The sequence below is a fragment of the Dermochelys coriacea genome, chromosome 1, assembly GCF_009764565.3.
Source record: "Dermochelys coriacea isolate rDerCor1 chromosome 1, rDerCor1.pri.v4, whole genome shotgun sequence".
Classification (NCBI taxonomy): Eukaryota; Metazoa; Chordata; order Testudines; family Dermochelyidae; genus Dermochelys; species Dermochelys coriacea.
In genome coordinates, this window is record NC_050068.2 from 198,214,089 (window position 1) to 198,230,820 (window position 16,732).

General features: G+C 40.0%; 2 protein-coding genes across 9 annotated transcripts in view; one reads left to right on the top strand and one right to left on the bottom strand.

Moving 5' to 3' along the window:
• CMSS1 (cms1 ribosomal small subunit homolog) overlaps positions 1 to 16,732 on the top strand; it is a 387,357-nt gene that overhangs the window by 186,302 nt on the left and 184,323 nt on the right. The window lies entirely within an intron of this gene.
• The window catches only part of FILIP1L (filamin A interacting protein 1 like), a 287,759-nt gene that overhangs the window by 149,435 nt on the left and 121,592 nt on the right, over positions 1 to 16,732 (bottom strand). For both annotated transcript variants that reach the window (XM_043511343.1, XM_043511337.1), the window contains exon 2: positions 2,314 to 2,403. The gene's annotated coding sequence lies outside the window, so the exon portion shown is untranslated. The remainder of the gene's footprint in view (positions 1 to 2,313; positions 2,404 to 16,732) is intronic.

The window sequence follows — 16,732 nt, forward strand, 5'->3', positions numbered from 1 at the left end:
AGAACCCAAATTCCCAAGGTGTAATTGAGAAGGAGGATACCTGAATAATTTCTGTGTAAGAGCAATCTTAAATGACACACAACTAGTTGAAAAACCTGGATAGATTTTGTTATACAAAGAGAATAGTGGCGGTTTGGGGGAAGAAATTTTACAGGCTAGACCGCCTACAATGTTTCAGAGGTTTCCTTCCCTCTTCCTCCGTGAACAGAGGTGTACTACAGAAAATCATGCAATTTGGAATGTCAAATCAGCCCTGGAAGAGTAGAACTGAATTGGGAGTGTGTGTTCTTATGAGAGCAAGAAACTAATAGAGCACAAGGCCTTGATAGGCCTGACTACACCGCAGTTCCTTCTCACTGGCAGTTTCTTCTGGCTTTTGTATTACATTAGGGCTTGTCTACACAGCCTACCACTGCAGACCACACAGGTGTGAATTGCACTGTGCACTAAAGGATTGGGCTGTAGCTGCCCTATGTAGACATTGCTAGCGCGAATGAAAAGGTACCTAGTTAGCGTTAACATAGCCCTGTTTCAAACACAGGGCAGTTACATGCTTGAGTGCATATAAGCACTGCAGTTCACACCCCCATAGTCCACACTGTGGGGCTGTGTAGACAAGTCCCCAGTCAAAACTGCAGAGAAGCCTTGTCTTCACTAGGGCTCCTACATTTACTTACACCAGTTCATCTGAACAAATGATAGCATGAGTGGGGAATTAGGTGGCTAGCAAGTCAGCCAAGCACTTGAAACTGTTATAATTAAACTCATGCTTAAATCCATCTCTCTTCAACAAAGCACTTAAGCATGTACTTAAACTTCACTGGTCTATGGGACTTTCACTTAAATATGTATTTAGGTGCTTTTTTTTTTTTTTTTTTGGCACAGGGATAGACTTAAGCAGATGTTTAAATGTTTTCCTGAACTGGGGCCTTATTTCTTAAAATTACCTATGTCAGTAAGGTTCACTTCCCGGCAGTGCTGCTAATTAAATCTGTGACCTTGTGCAAGTCACTTAAATTCTCTCTGCCTTCCTTTACCCAAGCATAAAGTTTAATCCATTCTTTTAAAACAAACAGTTTGAAATTATTAAATGGAAGGCATCATATAAAGTGCCATTATTTCTGTGGTTTCAGAGTAGCAGCCGTGTTAGTCTGTATTCGCAAAAAGAAAAGGAGTACTTGTGGCACCTTAGAGACTAACAAATTTATTAGAGCATAAGCTTTCGTGAGCTACAGCTCACTTCATCGGATGCATTCCTCGATGCATTATTTCTGTGGTCATGTCAGGCTGAAAGATTTATTTTTGTGAGGCAAATAAGGAATTAAAGGCTCATGTAGTTTCAAAGAAAAATCTAACAGCTGCTGTAAACTATCTGTACAATCCTAAATGACCTCATTTTTGTTATACAATAGTGATAATATCCAAAAAAGGTGCAAAGAAAAAAAGATATGTTCTAGAAATGTACATGTGCTATGTAAAACTATCAGAAATATTCTCTCTCAAGGGGCTACATACTACAAGAATAAAGTTAATTTAAATTAGATGGTGAAATTAAATTTACACAAAAATGTATTTACATCAATAGTATTTCTGTCCAAAAGACTGTTTTTGGTTACTTAGTCTATAAATGGCAAATGAAAACTCATTTTGATACATGCTGTACGCTAATAGCCACCATTCAGATGTAATTTAATTACAGATTGCTATCTCAATGAAGCTGCTTTTTAAGTGGCAATAATATATAGGAATCAGATGTGTTTTTGACAATTTTTATATGAGTTTGAAGAGGTTATTAAGCTTGTGAAAGACTGGAGTGAAAATGCAGTTAGTTGAGTATCTGATTTTTTGGCTTAAATACATTTTCCATCCTTTAGCTAACAAGATGAATTAGGGATCTGTAGATCTCTAACTGCACATATTAACTTGTTAACTAAAGAGGAGCTACATTTCTGAACTGAGTGGAAATGAAAGTTTTTGGCTTTACATTCTGTACCGAGTGCTTTAAAATGAGAAGGATTCTCAGGATGGTGCCAGTTCAGTTCAGGAAATACAAGAACCTCTTCCAAATCTTCTGCCCAAGAAAGCAAGGACCTTAATCAACTAAAAATGTTTGAAAAACTTTGACACGTTTGATTAACAGTCACTCTACAAGACACTTTTATATAGATAATTTGAAAATGTGACAGGTTCAGATGCTTTTTCTGGTTTTGTTGTTTAACACGTATCTTTTTAAAATAAAAACTAAGTGCTATTTCTTTTGTATTATCGGTTATTTCCTAATTTCTTAAAATGTGAAAATAAAATCTCTCCTACCAGTTTTGTACTTTGCTGTTTGCAAGCTGTGAGTTTTCCACTTGGTCACATACTTTAATAGTGTCCAGAATTGTCTCTTGTAGTATGAATCTGGAATAAAAAAGAAAAGTTCATAACATAGTTTTATAACAAGCATAGGCAGGCATTACTTAAAGGCTGAACCTAAAGCCTATTGAAGTCAATGCAAAGATGTCCGTTTTTTTAAGTGGACTTTAGATTAGGCCCTAATTTGGTAAATTTCTGCAAAACAGTTTATTTGGGGGAAGCCTGTAGTTCTGTTTAGGATTTTTACTGTCTGTATTGTAAAGTGTACAGACCATGCTCATCATTTGTAATTGGTCAGATTGGTCTGTGTCCATGAAAGAGGTGTATAAATTGTATGTATTTGTTCCATTTGTATTTTATTTAAAAAACTATTTCTTCTACCTGCAACATAGTAAAAATGTAATTTTTCTTCATAATGAAAAATAGAAAAATGCAGCAAACATTATGCTGGGATTTTTTATACTAAAAATCCAGGTTTATGAGTTAATAGGTGCGAGCAGCTATGTCAGGCATGCCCCTTGGTCTGTTGTATTGTGTAGTGCCTCTTGCATGGCAGATTTGGGAGCATGATTGGGAAATGGCATTGCACTGATATTGACTATTATAAGGCTAGGGCACTGTTTGTCTCTTTCTGAGTTACTGTGTTACAGCTCATTCAGTTGATGTTTTAGGGAGGTTAAGGCTGATCACTAAAATAAAGTGCTAGGCAAAAATCAAAAGCCTACTGTATGCTGAGGCATAACATAAGTGGTCTGTATGTTTAGAAAATCCAAAAACCTAACAAAGAACAAAAAGGGAAAGCTGAATGTGATTCTTTGGAATCACAAAAACAATTTTTATTCTGACCTTACTAGGCAACTCATTTATTGAACACACACACAGCCTTTTCAAACTAAATTACATTTCATATTTTGCCCACTCCATCTGGAATCTAGTGCGAAAGTGAAAACCACATAATATATTTTTAGGATTAAACCATCTATTACTGATAGATAATGACAGTGCAGGAGGAGAAGGCACCAGTTAGTCTGCATTAGCTCATATATTCTGGATAATTCTGTAGTGAACTTTTAAGATTTGTGAAATTCTACCACTCTATGCTGATGTCAAAAATGCAGTGAGACATGATGAATTATCTCTTTTCCCAAGTCACTGACAGGTCACTTCATATACTGCCAACATAGCACTCCCTCTGCTTTTTGAGGTATTGTGTCATGTAGTCCGTATTGTAAAATTGAATAAAACAGATAATTTAACGTCATCTGAGCTAGAATAATATCGCCCCTTATAATAAAACACACTTTGGGGTTTACAAATCTAATGGCCCCATTCAGTTCAATTATGTATTCTGATTTAAGTTTTATTTATTCCAATATTTTGAACAGGTAGATGCTAGATTTTGGATCTATAGTGACTTTCAGTGAGGCTTATGTTCCTGAATACCTAAGTCAGTTTTGCAAATACTTGTGTGTGTGAAACTGTTAAATCTAATCTTTAGTTACAAAGGGGTCTGTCTTAACTGTGAGACTGGGCAACAAAATGGCAGGTGAAATTCAATGTTGATAAGTGCAAAGTAATGTACATGGAAAACATATTCCCAACTGTACATACAAAATGCTGAGGTCTAAATTAGCTGTTACCACTAGGGTTGCCAACTTCCTAATTGTAGAAAACTGAATGCCCCTACCCCCAAGGCCCTGCCCTGCCTCTTCTCCGAGGCCCCATCTTCAGCTGACTCCATTCCCCCTCCCTCCATCACTTGCTCTCCCACACGCTCGCTCATTTTCACCAGGCTGATGCAGGGGGTTGGAGTGTGGGAGGGAGGAAGTGCAGGCTTCGGCTGGGAGTGTAGGGTCTGGTGTGAAGCCAGGACTGAGGGGTTTGGAGAGCAGGAGGGGACTCCAGGCTGGAGCCAAGAGGTTCAGAGTGTGGGATGGGGCTCTGGGCTGGGATAGGGATTTGGGGTGCAGAAGGGATGAGGACTCCAGCTGAGGGTGCAGGCTCTGGGGTGCGGCTGGGGATGAGGGGTTTGCAGGGCAGGAAAGGACTCTGGGCTGGGGCCGAGGAGGTTGTGGTTTGGGGGGAGTGAGGGCTCTGGCTGGGTGTGTGGAAGGGGGCTCAGGGCTGGGGGAGGGGGTGGGGTGCAGGAGGGGGTTTGGGGTGTGGGCTCCAGCTGGGTGGGGCTTACTTCAGGCACTCCTGGAAGCAGCTGGCATGTCTGGCTCCTAGACAGAGGGGTAGCCCCAGGGCTCCACGTGCTGCCCTCGCCCCAAGTGCTGGGTCCATAGCTTCCATTGGCTGCGGTTCTCAGAAAATGGGAGCTGCATAGGTGGCACCTGTGGGCGGGAGAAGCATGCAGCAGAGCCCCGTGGCTGCTCCTTTGCCTAGGAGCTGGACATGCTGGCCGCTTCCGGCAGTCGTGTGGAGCCTGCCAGCCCCATTGCGCCAGCAGCGCCACCAACCGGACTTTTAACGGAATTGCCAGGGTCCCTTTTTGACCAGGTGTTCCCGTCGAAAACCGGACACCTGGCAAAGAGATCTTGAAGTCATCGTGGTTATTCTCTAAAAACATCTGCTCAATGTACAGCAGCAGTTAAAAAAGCGAACAGAATGTGAGGAATCATTAGGAAAGAGGTAGAAAATAAGACGGAGTAATAAATAATACCCCTATACAAAACCATGGTATGCCCACACCTGGAGTACTACCTGCAGTTCTGGTCACCCCATATCAAAGAAGATATATTAGAAATGGAAAAGATTACAGAAAAGGGCAACAAAAATGAGTAAGGATAGAGAACAGTTTCCGTATGAAGAGAGATTAAAAAGACTGGTACTGTTCAGCTTATAAAAAAGATGACTGAGGAGAAATATGACAGAGGTCTATAAAATCAAGACTGGTTTGTGGAGAAAGTGAATCGGGGCGTGTTATTTACCCCTTCACATAACACATGAACCAGGATCACCCAATGAAATTAATGGGCAGCAGGTTTAAAACCAACAGAAGGAATTACTTCCTCACACAACACTTAGTCAGCCTGTGGAACTTGTTGCCAGAGGATGTTGTGAAGGCCAAAACTATAGCATGGTTCAAAAAAGAACTAGATAAGGTCATGGAGGATAGGTCCATCCATGGCTGTTAGCCAAGATGTTGAGATGACAGCCAGAAGCTGGTTGGATGGCAGGGGATAGATCACTTAATAAATTGCCCTGTTCTGTTCATTCCCTCTGAAGCATCTAGCACTGGACGAGATGGACCATTAGTCTGATCCAGTCTGACTGTTTTTCTATTCTTATGTAGATCTTATAGGGGGCACAGTCCTGATCATAGAATATCAGGGTTGGAAGGGACCTCAGGAGGTCATCTAGTCCAACCCCCTGCTCAAAGCAGGACCAATCCTCAATTTTTGCTCCAGATCCCTAAATGGCCCCCTCAAGGATTGAACTCCCAACCCTGGGTTTAGCAGGCCAATGCTCAAACCACTGACCTATCCCTCCTGAAATAGTGTGAAATATAAAAATCACTCTAGAATCCAGTTGACTATCAGGTTTATTTTTTACAGGTGCTAGAGGAATTTACAAGAATATTCCCTGCACAGCTGAATTCAGTTACTATGCAAAGTGCCACCTATCCAGCAAAAAGAAAATAACAAATCATAGATGTTAGCCAAAGATATGCAAGACCAATCACCTTGTCTCCCTTCCTTTGCAGGACTGAATTGTAGATCTACTTTGTCACACCTGCGTATAGTTAGCCTGTTGAATTCTTGGCTGCAAGAAAGCCATTGAGGAGTTATAGCCAGGATTAAAAACAAAAAACACCAGATATCTTTGACCAATGATGATTTAATTGAATTGAGAATTGAAACTTACACTTCAGGGTTAGGGAAGAACTTATTGCCTGATGTGCAATATTACATCATCAGCTATGTTTTTATTATGTATTTTCACCTTTCTCTGAAGCATCAGTTATTGGACAGTCTTTGAAGTAGATTAGATTTTGAGTGGATAGACCAGTGGGTTGACTCTGTGTGGCAAATCCCATCTCATTGCAGTACTTAATAGAACGACCATTCAAACGGAAAAAGTAAATTCACACAGTGTAATATCTCTTAACTCATTGTGATAGAACTCTTTTGTTAAGAACCAAACAGCTGTTTGCTTTCTTTAATCACTCTTTGAGTCATAGATTGAAGCAAACTTTGTGTTGGTTTAGTTTGGTTTGTTTTTCTAATAACCCTGGAGAGTTCTATTATTTTCTTTGTCATACTTCTGTCCTTTGTGCTCTTTTCTTGTTAATATAAGCTATTCGTATGGTCATTCAGCATTGTCACTAGATCAACAAAGGGCAGTTGGGTACTCAAGTTCTTTTGAAAGTCGTGTATTTTGAAAATCTTTCCATTGTGAAAATGCCATAAATAGTCTCATCTTATTTATTCTCTTATTATCTTAGTCTCTGTATTTCAGGCAAGTTCTAGTTACGTTTTTTAATATCTCAAGATTATGCCATGTTTTGACAGTATGACTTTCCATTCTTCCATCTTCATCAGAAAGTTGTTACTTCCGCCATGTGTCAGGACATAATGGAAAAGTGCTCCTTCATGTTATACATTTGTGACCTAAAATATAATATACACATTTAATGTTATGTTCATAGTCTGAAGAAAACTTCAAATGCTGCTGTTCTTCAAAATTCTACCATTTTCTCCTTTCAGTAATATATATGTGCTAGACGTATGCTTTTAAAATATTAAAATACAACTTCTAAATAAACAGCAATCCTCCACTCTGCTCTACCAAACTGTTATATTGCACATTTCTATTTACATGAATTATATGTATGTTCCCATGATCTCCCTCTCATAATATTGTTTTATTAATATTTTTAAAGCCAAAGGATGCATTGAAGGAATTTGGAATGAAAGTAATATGTTCAAACTCTGAAGTCAATATAATTAGGGCTGTCGATTAATTGCAGTTAACTCATGCAATTAACTCAAAAAAATTAATCATGATTAATTGCAGTTTTAATCGCACTATTAAACAATAGAATACCAATTGAAATTTATTAAATATTTTTGTATGTTTTTCTACATTTCAAATGTATTGATTTCAATTACAACACAGAATATAAAGTGTACAGTGCTCACTTTATATTATTATTGCTATTACAAATATTTTCACTGTAAAAATGATAAACAAAATAAATAGTATTTTTCAGTTCACCTCATAGAAGTACTGTAGTGTAATCTGTTTATTATGAAAGTGTAACTTATAAATGTAGATTTTGTTCGTTACATAACTGCACTCAAAAACAAAACCGTGTAAAACTTTAGAAGCTAAACTTGTTTGTCTGAGCGATTGCCTGAACAAGAAGTAGGACTGTGTGGACTTGTAGGCTCTAAAGTTTGACATTGTTTTATTTTTGAATGCAGTTATTTTTGGTGCATAATTCTACATTTGTAACTTTAACTTTCATGATAAAGAGATTGCATTATGGTACGTGTATAAGGTGAATTGAAAAATACTGTATTTTATTTTTACAGTGCAAATATTTATAATAAAAAATAAATATAAAGAGAACACTGTGTACTTTGTATTCTGTGTTGAATTTGAAATCAATATCTTTGAAAATGTGGAAGACATCCATAAATATTTAAATAAGTGGTATTCTATTGTTTAACAGCGCGATTAATCACACGATTAATTGCAATTAATTTTTTCAATTGCTTGACAGCCCTAATTATAACTTTCATGTGTTTTACAGAGTTGACAAACCAATCAGGTTTACACAAGAAACCTAATCAGATACCATTCCACATTGACCATTTTTAGCAAAGGACTATCTAAAAACATTGTTGGAAAGTTCCCAGGCAAACATCTGTGAATTTTTTATTAAAAAGAATTAGGCAAAAATCGAGTCTCTCAAGAATTACACATGCACAAAGCAGCAACAAATTCTGATATTTCCTACAATGTGATATATTTCTTTCCGAATGTCATCTGCATATGGACTCCTTGACATTCTATATAGGGCCTTTGTTTCATGACATTAACCGACTAATGCACTTTCTTTTGAAAGAGTGAAATTGAATTTCCTCTTAGGACATGTTCCAGACACCTTTGAATTGTTCTAACAGAATGCTTAAGTCCTTCCCCTAGTGGTCCCCTTTTCCCACATACTGTGTGTTTGGACTGTACTGCAAATCAATTACAACCAGTAAAAAAACAATGTTACATAAAGTATATTATAAGCCATTAGCTCCTCATTAGCCGCTTAGCATTTTAGCTTCATAATCACTGTAAAACATTCTGATAAGTGTCATGAGAGTCAGTAAAACTGGCTTCTGTGCTGTGCCACTGACCCACTGTATGTGTACTTGAGCAAATCAGTTCACAAACTGTGCTTCAGTTTTCCAATCTGCAAAATGGGGATAATGACACTTAACCCTCTCACGTTGTAAAGTACTTTTGAAATCTATAGATGGGAAAGCAAACCGGAACCTTGGTTTTAAAGGTCTCCTCCTCCAAAAGTATCATACTCAGAAAACTAAATTAAATTCGGTTTATCTACCGCAAAAGAATGAAGGATTCAGTTGGCCCTACTGGGATTGGAATTTGTTGCTCTAGAGCAAGAGTGGTCTCGTGAGTCTTACCATTAAAGTGCGGCTCTTTTAAGCATGCTCCCCTCCCTTCCCACCTCCCCATTCTCCACCTACCAAACTGGAGGGGCAGGCTCGTGACCTCTGTCTTGCAGCGGGGTGATGGGGTAGGGGCTTCTGCCTAGCAGAGACGGGGTGTCTCGGGGCTTCAACCCTGCAGGAGCGGGCCTGAATCCCCAATCCCCATCAGGGCCCTCCCAAGGGGCTGATGCCTCGAGCCCCAGCCCCCAGCAGGTGTGCTCCAGCTCTCAAACTTCTGAAGATGTCGGCTCTGGCTTTTATACGCGGAAAACCAGTTGTTGTGGCACAGGTGGGCCATGGAGTTTCTACAGCATGTTGTGGGGAGGGGGAGCTCATAAATATAAAGATTGAGAACCCCTGTATTGGAGAACACCCACATATATAGGAACATGTGTACTACACAGAATTGCCCCTTGGGAAGATGCAGCATGTGCTCCCATTCACAAGTGACCAGCTATGTTGGTCAGTGTGTGTGTGTGTGTGTGTGTGTGTGTGTGTGTGTGTAAATGGGGCATGGCAATGCCTCCTTCTGCCCTTCCTGGGCCTCCTTTGGGGTGGCTAAAGTCTCCAGGGCTTTGAGAAGTCGGTGGGATCTTTAGTCAGGAGAGGGGAGAGTCTGTAACTGTGATTGGTCCTTGTATAGGGGCATACAGGGTGGGGAAGCCTCCTTTTACCCTTGTGTTCTGGGTGTCAGTCTGGCCCTTAATGTGTATAAGAGAGATAACGAATATGTTCTAAATAACTTACAGTAGCACAGACCTCATTGATGTGTGTTGACAGACTGGAGCAGAATATCCAGACAGGACAGAGTTCATTTAAAATTATTTGGTATGTGACATAGTGCTAAGTGGGTATGTCTACACAGCCTGTGGCAGCAAACCTCCTACCCCAAGTTGACAGACTTAGGGCACGTCTACACGTACCTCCAGAATGATCAATCTAGCGGGGTCGACTTATCGTGTCTAGTGAAGATGTGATAAATCGACCACTGAGCGCTCTCCTGTCGACTCCGGTACTCTACTGGAGCGAGAGGCGCAGGCGGAGTCGACGGGGGAGCGTCAGCAGTTGACTTACCACAGTGAAGATACTGCGGTGAGTAGATCTAAGTACGTCGACTTCAGCTACTTTATTCACATATCTGAAGTTGCGTATCTTAGATTCATTTCCCCCTCTCCCTCTCCCCCAGTGTAGACCAGGCCTCAGGCTTGCAGAGCTCAGCTAAAAATAGTGGGTAGGCACTGTTTTGAAGTTGTGTCTCAGGCTGTCACTCAGGCTCTGAAGTCCACCTCGCTCCCTAGGCTTCAGAGCCCAGTCTCCAGCCTGAGTCACAACTTCAAAGTGATGTCTACAAAGCTACCTTTAGAGCACTAGCGTGAGCCCTGCAAACTCATCTTGTCAACCTGGGCTGGAAGGCTTATCTGCCATGGGCTGTGTAGACATACCCATTATGGGCAAACTGTTGAGATGTCCTCTAATAAATGTTTTAAGGACCTAACTCACTTTATTTAGATCAAGGCTATGGATGCACAGAGTGAATTGTGGTATTTGATAGACATTCTTTGAAGTCTGAATGTAATTATTCTAAGAGCACAATCAAGTGAGGCTTCATAAATTTTGTTCACTGTTTCTAACACTGGAGTAATTTTGAAAGTGAAATCTGTTTTCTCAGAGAATTCCTTTCTTTGCCCACACTTTCTGGATACTTGGCATTCTTTTTCAGTTTTATTTTTTTGTTTACAATTTTTTCAAGTGTGTTAAAAAAAATCTAAGTGAATTTAATGCTTTGAAGAGGGTTGCATTGAGAGATTGGGGCACTGAAGTACATACTGAAATACATGTGCAATACATTCCCAGGACATGGCCTTGGCAGGGCAAGCTTCCCCGACACTGGCCTGACAGTTTGCCTGAACCCTGTTTTTGGAAGGACTATTTCTGGAGGCTAGTTCAGTCTTCGTGGCCCATTCAGCCCTCAACCAATCTGCTGAGACTACCAGCTTGGGTGCGTTTGCGAGGCAGATGTCTGCTTGCTACAAATTTAGACCAAGAAGTTATTTCACATAGATCACTAAACAGCTGCCAGGAGAAAATGGCTTTCAATTACAAATCTGGGTAGGTTTTAAATTGGTGAACTGGAGATGGAAAGTGCCCATTAATGTAAGCCTCTGAACCATTTCAACTCTCTAGTTTCAATTTTAATAAAATAGCTTTAATCATTTTAAAAAAAACCCAACAGATACATATAACCCAGTCGAGCAACTATCCAAACTGATGTAAAAAAAAGTTATATTTTCTTTATGATTAATTTTTATTCTATATATTTTTCTGTTTAAAACTGACATATCACATAGATGAGGGAGACAAGAAGGGTGAGGTAATATTCACCTGCAGGTAAACACTTTTCACAAGGTGATCACTCTATATGTGATCTATCAGTCCACATCCTCAAAGGAAACCTGTACAACACTTTCAAAAGACAAGCCTGGGAGCTTAAATTCACAACTTTGCTAGACGCTAAAAATCATGGTGTTAATAAAGACACTGGATTTAAGGTTTATTACAACTGTAATCCATTAACTCCCCTTTTTGTCCAGTAACTACGTGGCTGTTAATGGGCCACTTCACCTTGAATGGTCCCTTAGAATATATGCTAACTATTTATGTTAAACTAGCTGTTTAATCTTGTATATAGTTGTGACACTGTGTATGTCACTACAATCCGCTGAGTTGGGCTTACAGGGCTTGGGCCAAGGGTTGTTTAATTGTGGTGCAGATGTTTGGGCTCAGGCTGTGGCCAGAGCTCTGGAACCCTCCCACCTCACAGGCTCCCAGAGCCCAGGCTGTAGCCCCAACTCGAACGTCAAAACTGCAATTAAACAGCCTTTTAGACCTGCGAGTCCGAGTCAGCTGGCCCCAGCCAGCCACAGGTTTTTAATTGCAGTTTTGACATACCTTCTGATTACCTTTTTCAGACCTGTAGAAGAGCTCTGTGTAGCTTGAGAGCTTGTCTTGCTTACCAATAGAAGTTGGTCCAATAAAAGATATTGCCTCACCCACCTTGTCTCTCTCTAATATCCTGGGACCAACACAGCTACAACAACCCTGCATATATCACCTATTTGATAGATAATGTTACGTTATGCAAGCATGAATACTGGTAAGACCAAGGTTATGATAGCTGAGGGAGGAGGACTCGCCATAAAGGATATTTGTCAGCTTAGAAGAGTGAAATAATTTCAATACTTAGGATAAATTGTTGCTGATGATGGTGCTGTCCTGAGTGATACCCAGATCATACTAAGCTGCGTGATGTGAATGGCAGCTCACCCCAGTTCTCTGTGACAAAAATGCCCTTAGGGTAGAAAGTATAAAACTATAATTTGACTTGGCCAGTCACAAGAAAAGAAATCGGTACGCTTGCCGCCACAGAATTGAAGATGTTGAGCTGGTCAGATGTTTAGACTCTCTGTGATAGGAAATGAAACAAGTTGGAAGGGGCTTAATGCCATTTGCTCCAGTTGAAGGCAGGTTGAAGGAGGCTAGGTCATGTTGGTGTGGGGAGAGACTGGAGAGCTATATTGGTAGGATGGCTCTTGCAATGACTGTGGCCGGAAGACAACCAAGGGGGAGTCCAAAGACACAGTCCGAGGACCAGGTATCAGTGGACCTCAGATAGACCAATCGGCATGATAGCCTGGATGGCTGTAAGTTTTGGAAGAATGCTGCAAAAGTTGCTGACCCAGAATAGGGAAGTGGCAAGGAAGAAGAAGAGATGTATATTGCATTACATTTAAGTTACAAATATTGTATTTATTTGTTATAATACTTAAATGCTGAGTAAATATTTAAGTATTGAGCATTTAAGCAAAGAAAACCGGAGCAGCAACAAAATGAATACAAATAATCAACAGGCACAGTAAAGCCGACAGCTAGTACCTGACAATGCACATGTGACAGTGGGCTGTGGAAGTGGGAAAGATGAGGGGATTGATGCACTAGAGTAGGGAGTGTTTGGAGAGGAGATGAAAAATTAAGCCACAATCCTATGATTTGAAGTCATGAAGTTGACAGGGCTGCTCCCTAAGATGACAAAATGGGAGAGGGAGAGTTCCAGAAAACTAGAGCTAAGAGAGAAACATGCAGTGTGTTTTAGCATCACAACTTGCTTACTCTTTCTAAAGTTGCAAGAACCTGAATGAAGGGTACGGGCCCTGGGATATTGAATAATGCTACAGGGATATTTACATACACATACTACAGTAAGCTATTGTACAGTGGACACTCCAATAAATACTGCAAGTACGAACCTGCTCCTATTGAAGTCAATGGCACAGCTCCCCCAGATAAGGCCCTGCATGTTTTGCAGTGCATCTAATAAACCATACTCCTACCTTGCTATGAAAGTTTTATTGAAATGTAATTCAAGTGCAATAGTTGACGGATAATTTTCCTCTGCTTTAAAGTAAACCTTTAATTGCCTGTAGGATACATGAAAATTATTGGCAATTCTTTCAAATAACCATTCCATCCTTCTGTGAAAGGGTACAGTAGCCATGCATTCTAATTTAAACAATCTTTGTATATCCCACAAAACATGTTTACTAAACCAAGTTGTATTTCAATCTTTAAAAAAGAAAAAAAGAAATATTCTAAACACACTTTACATTTAGACTTGTTTTCCTAATTGTTCCCTTAATGAATTAATTAAAATATCTGTCTTGGACACTAAGTGATGTGTCCTATATAACCTTATGTACATACTGCAATTTTATGTTAATCATATCAGGTATTTAAGGATCTAGCTGAAGCAATCTTGGAACTGTTAGCAATTATCTTGGCGAACTCGGAGGATGGGTTTGGTCCCAGAGGACTGGAAAAGGGAAAGCATATAGACCTAATAGACCTGTCCAGCCTAACTTTAATACCAGGAAAGATACTGGAACAAATTATTCAACTATCTGTTAGAGGATAATAAGGTTCTAAGGAATAGCCAGCATGGATTTGTCAAGAACAAATCATGCCAAACCAAGCTAATTTCCTTTGTTGTTACTGGCCTAGTGGTTGGCGGGAAGCAGTAGATATGATAAATCTTGATTTCTGTAAGGTTTTTGATGGTCCCACTTCGCATTCTCATAAGCAAACTAGGGAAATGTGGTATACATAAAATTACTATAAGGTGGGTGTGCAACTTATTGAAAGACTACTCGAAGAATAATTGTAAGTGGTTTGCTGTCATACTGACAAGATGTATCTAGGGGTCTGTCCTTGGTCTGGTACTAGTCAATGTTTTCATTAATGACTTGGATAATAGAGTAGAGAATATGCTTATAAAATGTATGGATGACACCAAGCGGGGAAGGGTTGCAAGCATTTTGGAGGACAGGATTAGAATTCAAAACAACCCTTGACAAATTGGAGAATTGGTCTGAAATCAGCAAGATGAAATTCAGAAAAGACGAGCAAAGTACTACACTTAGAGTGAAAAAATCAAAGGCACAGCTACAAAATGGGGACTAACTGGCTAGGTGGTAGTACTGCTGACTGCTGGTCAGAGTGCATCACAAATTTAAGCGAGAGTCAGCAATGTGATGCAGTTGTGAAAAAAGGTATTGTTATTCTTGGGTGTATTAAAAGAAGTGCCACATGTAACACACTGAAGGTAATTGTCCCTCTCTGTTTGGTACTAGTGAGGCCTCAGTTGGACTACTGTGTCCAGTTCTGGATGCTACAGTTTAGGAAAGATGTGGACAATTTGGAGAAAGTCCAGAGGAGAGCAACAAAAAACATAAAAGGTTTAGAAAACCTGACGTCATAAAAATTGGGTGCGTTTAATCTTGAGAAAAGAAGACTGCCGGGGGGACCTGGTAATAGTTTTCAAATAAGGGCTGTTATAAAGAAGACAGGGATCTATTGTTCTCCATGTCCACTGAAGGCAGGACAAGAATTAATGGATTTAATTGCAGCAGGGGAGATTTAGGTTAGGTATCAGGAAAAACTTTCTATCTATAAGGGTAATTAAGCACTGGAATAGACTTCCAAGAGAGGTTATGGAATCCCAGTCATTGGAGATTTGTAAGAACAAGTTGGACAAACACCTGTTAGGAGTGGTCTGGGTTTACCTGGGCCTGCCTCAGTGCTGAGGGCTGGAATTGATGAGCTCTCAAGGTCCATTTGCACAATCAGAGACATCACTTAAGGAATGAACGGGGCTCTGACATCCCTGTTTACCCTGGACCACACTTTCGTATGTCCTCTGTGTGAGATCCCAGAAGTTTTCTCTCTCTGAGTAGTGTTCAACAGAGGGATTATTTTGTTTGGCTCATTTGTGTGTTCTTCCAGCTGGCCAATGCCCTGCCTGCCATGAAAGACACTTTGTCTTCTTTCTTAATAAGCTTCAAAACAAAGTTTTGGTTTGAATTTTTGAGTTACAGGTTCAGGCAGGCTCTTACTTTTTACTCAACCCCTTGTGCACATCTTTATTATTTATTGTATTCTCAGTAATTGATTAATCAGTAATCCCTGAACTAGGAATTTTCCTGTGGAATGGAAAAGGTTTATTTTCTTCTGGGGTGTGTTAAGGAGCTGAAATGAAATTCAGGTTGGTCTTGAGTTTCTTGTCATGCCAAAGTGTTTGTTCTGTTAACATTGCCTTTCTCCCTGTAAATCAGACATTCTTCTTGGGTTGCATAAGGTTACTCATGACATGATTAATGCAGGAAGGTTAGAGAGGAATGACGTAGTGGCTCATGCAAAGTTTACCTGAGAATTATCTCTAGCTCTCTACTGTTTAGTGTCTGCGTGAGTCATGTGCTGACGCGTTGCCATCTCCTGTTCTTCAGCTGGGTAAGATCACACTTACCTCACTTTATGCATTTCTTCTTTTCATGCCAGATCTGATTAGAAGCACTTTTGTTTTAAGCCCTATATTTATGAAACGTTAAATATAATTTTTACAGATAAGTGACCTCACTTTTAAGCAGAAAGACCCATTCGATATTTGTGATTCAAGCAACTGTGGAAACTCGATGGGGATATTGCTGTCCTTAGATGAATTCTGTTTCTATCAACTTGAGCTTTTTTTAACTGCCTGAAGATTTAATGACAGGTTTCAGAGTAGCAGCCATGTTAGTCTGTGTTCACAAAAAGAAAAGGAGTACTTGTGGCACCTTAGAGACTAACAAATTTATTAGAGCATAAGCTTTCGTGAGCTACAGCTCACTTCATCGGATGCATACCAAAGTTTTTTCCACCAAATGCATCCGATGAAGTGAGCTGTAGCTCACGAAACCTTATGCTCTAATAAATTTGTTAGTCTCTAAGGTGCCACAAGTACTCCTTTTCTTTTTGCGAATACAGACTAACACGGCTGCTACTCTGAAAACTGTAAGGAGAGTGATGACTTAAGATAAGCCATCACCAGCAGCGGGGGGGGGAAAGGAGGAAAACCTTTCATGGTGACAATCAAGGTAGGCTAATTCCAGCAGTTAACAAGAATATCAGAGGAACAGTGGGGGGTGGGGTGGGGGGGAGAAATACCATGGGGAAATAGTTTTACTTTGTGTAATGACTCATCCATTCCCAGTCTCAATTCAAGCCTAAGTTAATTGTATCCAGTTTGCAAATTAATTCCAATTCAGCAGTCTCTCGTTGGAGTCTGTTTTTTGAAGCTTTTTTGTTGAAGGATAGCCATTCTTAGG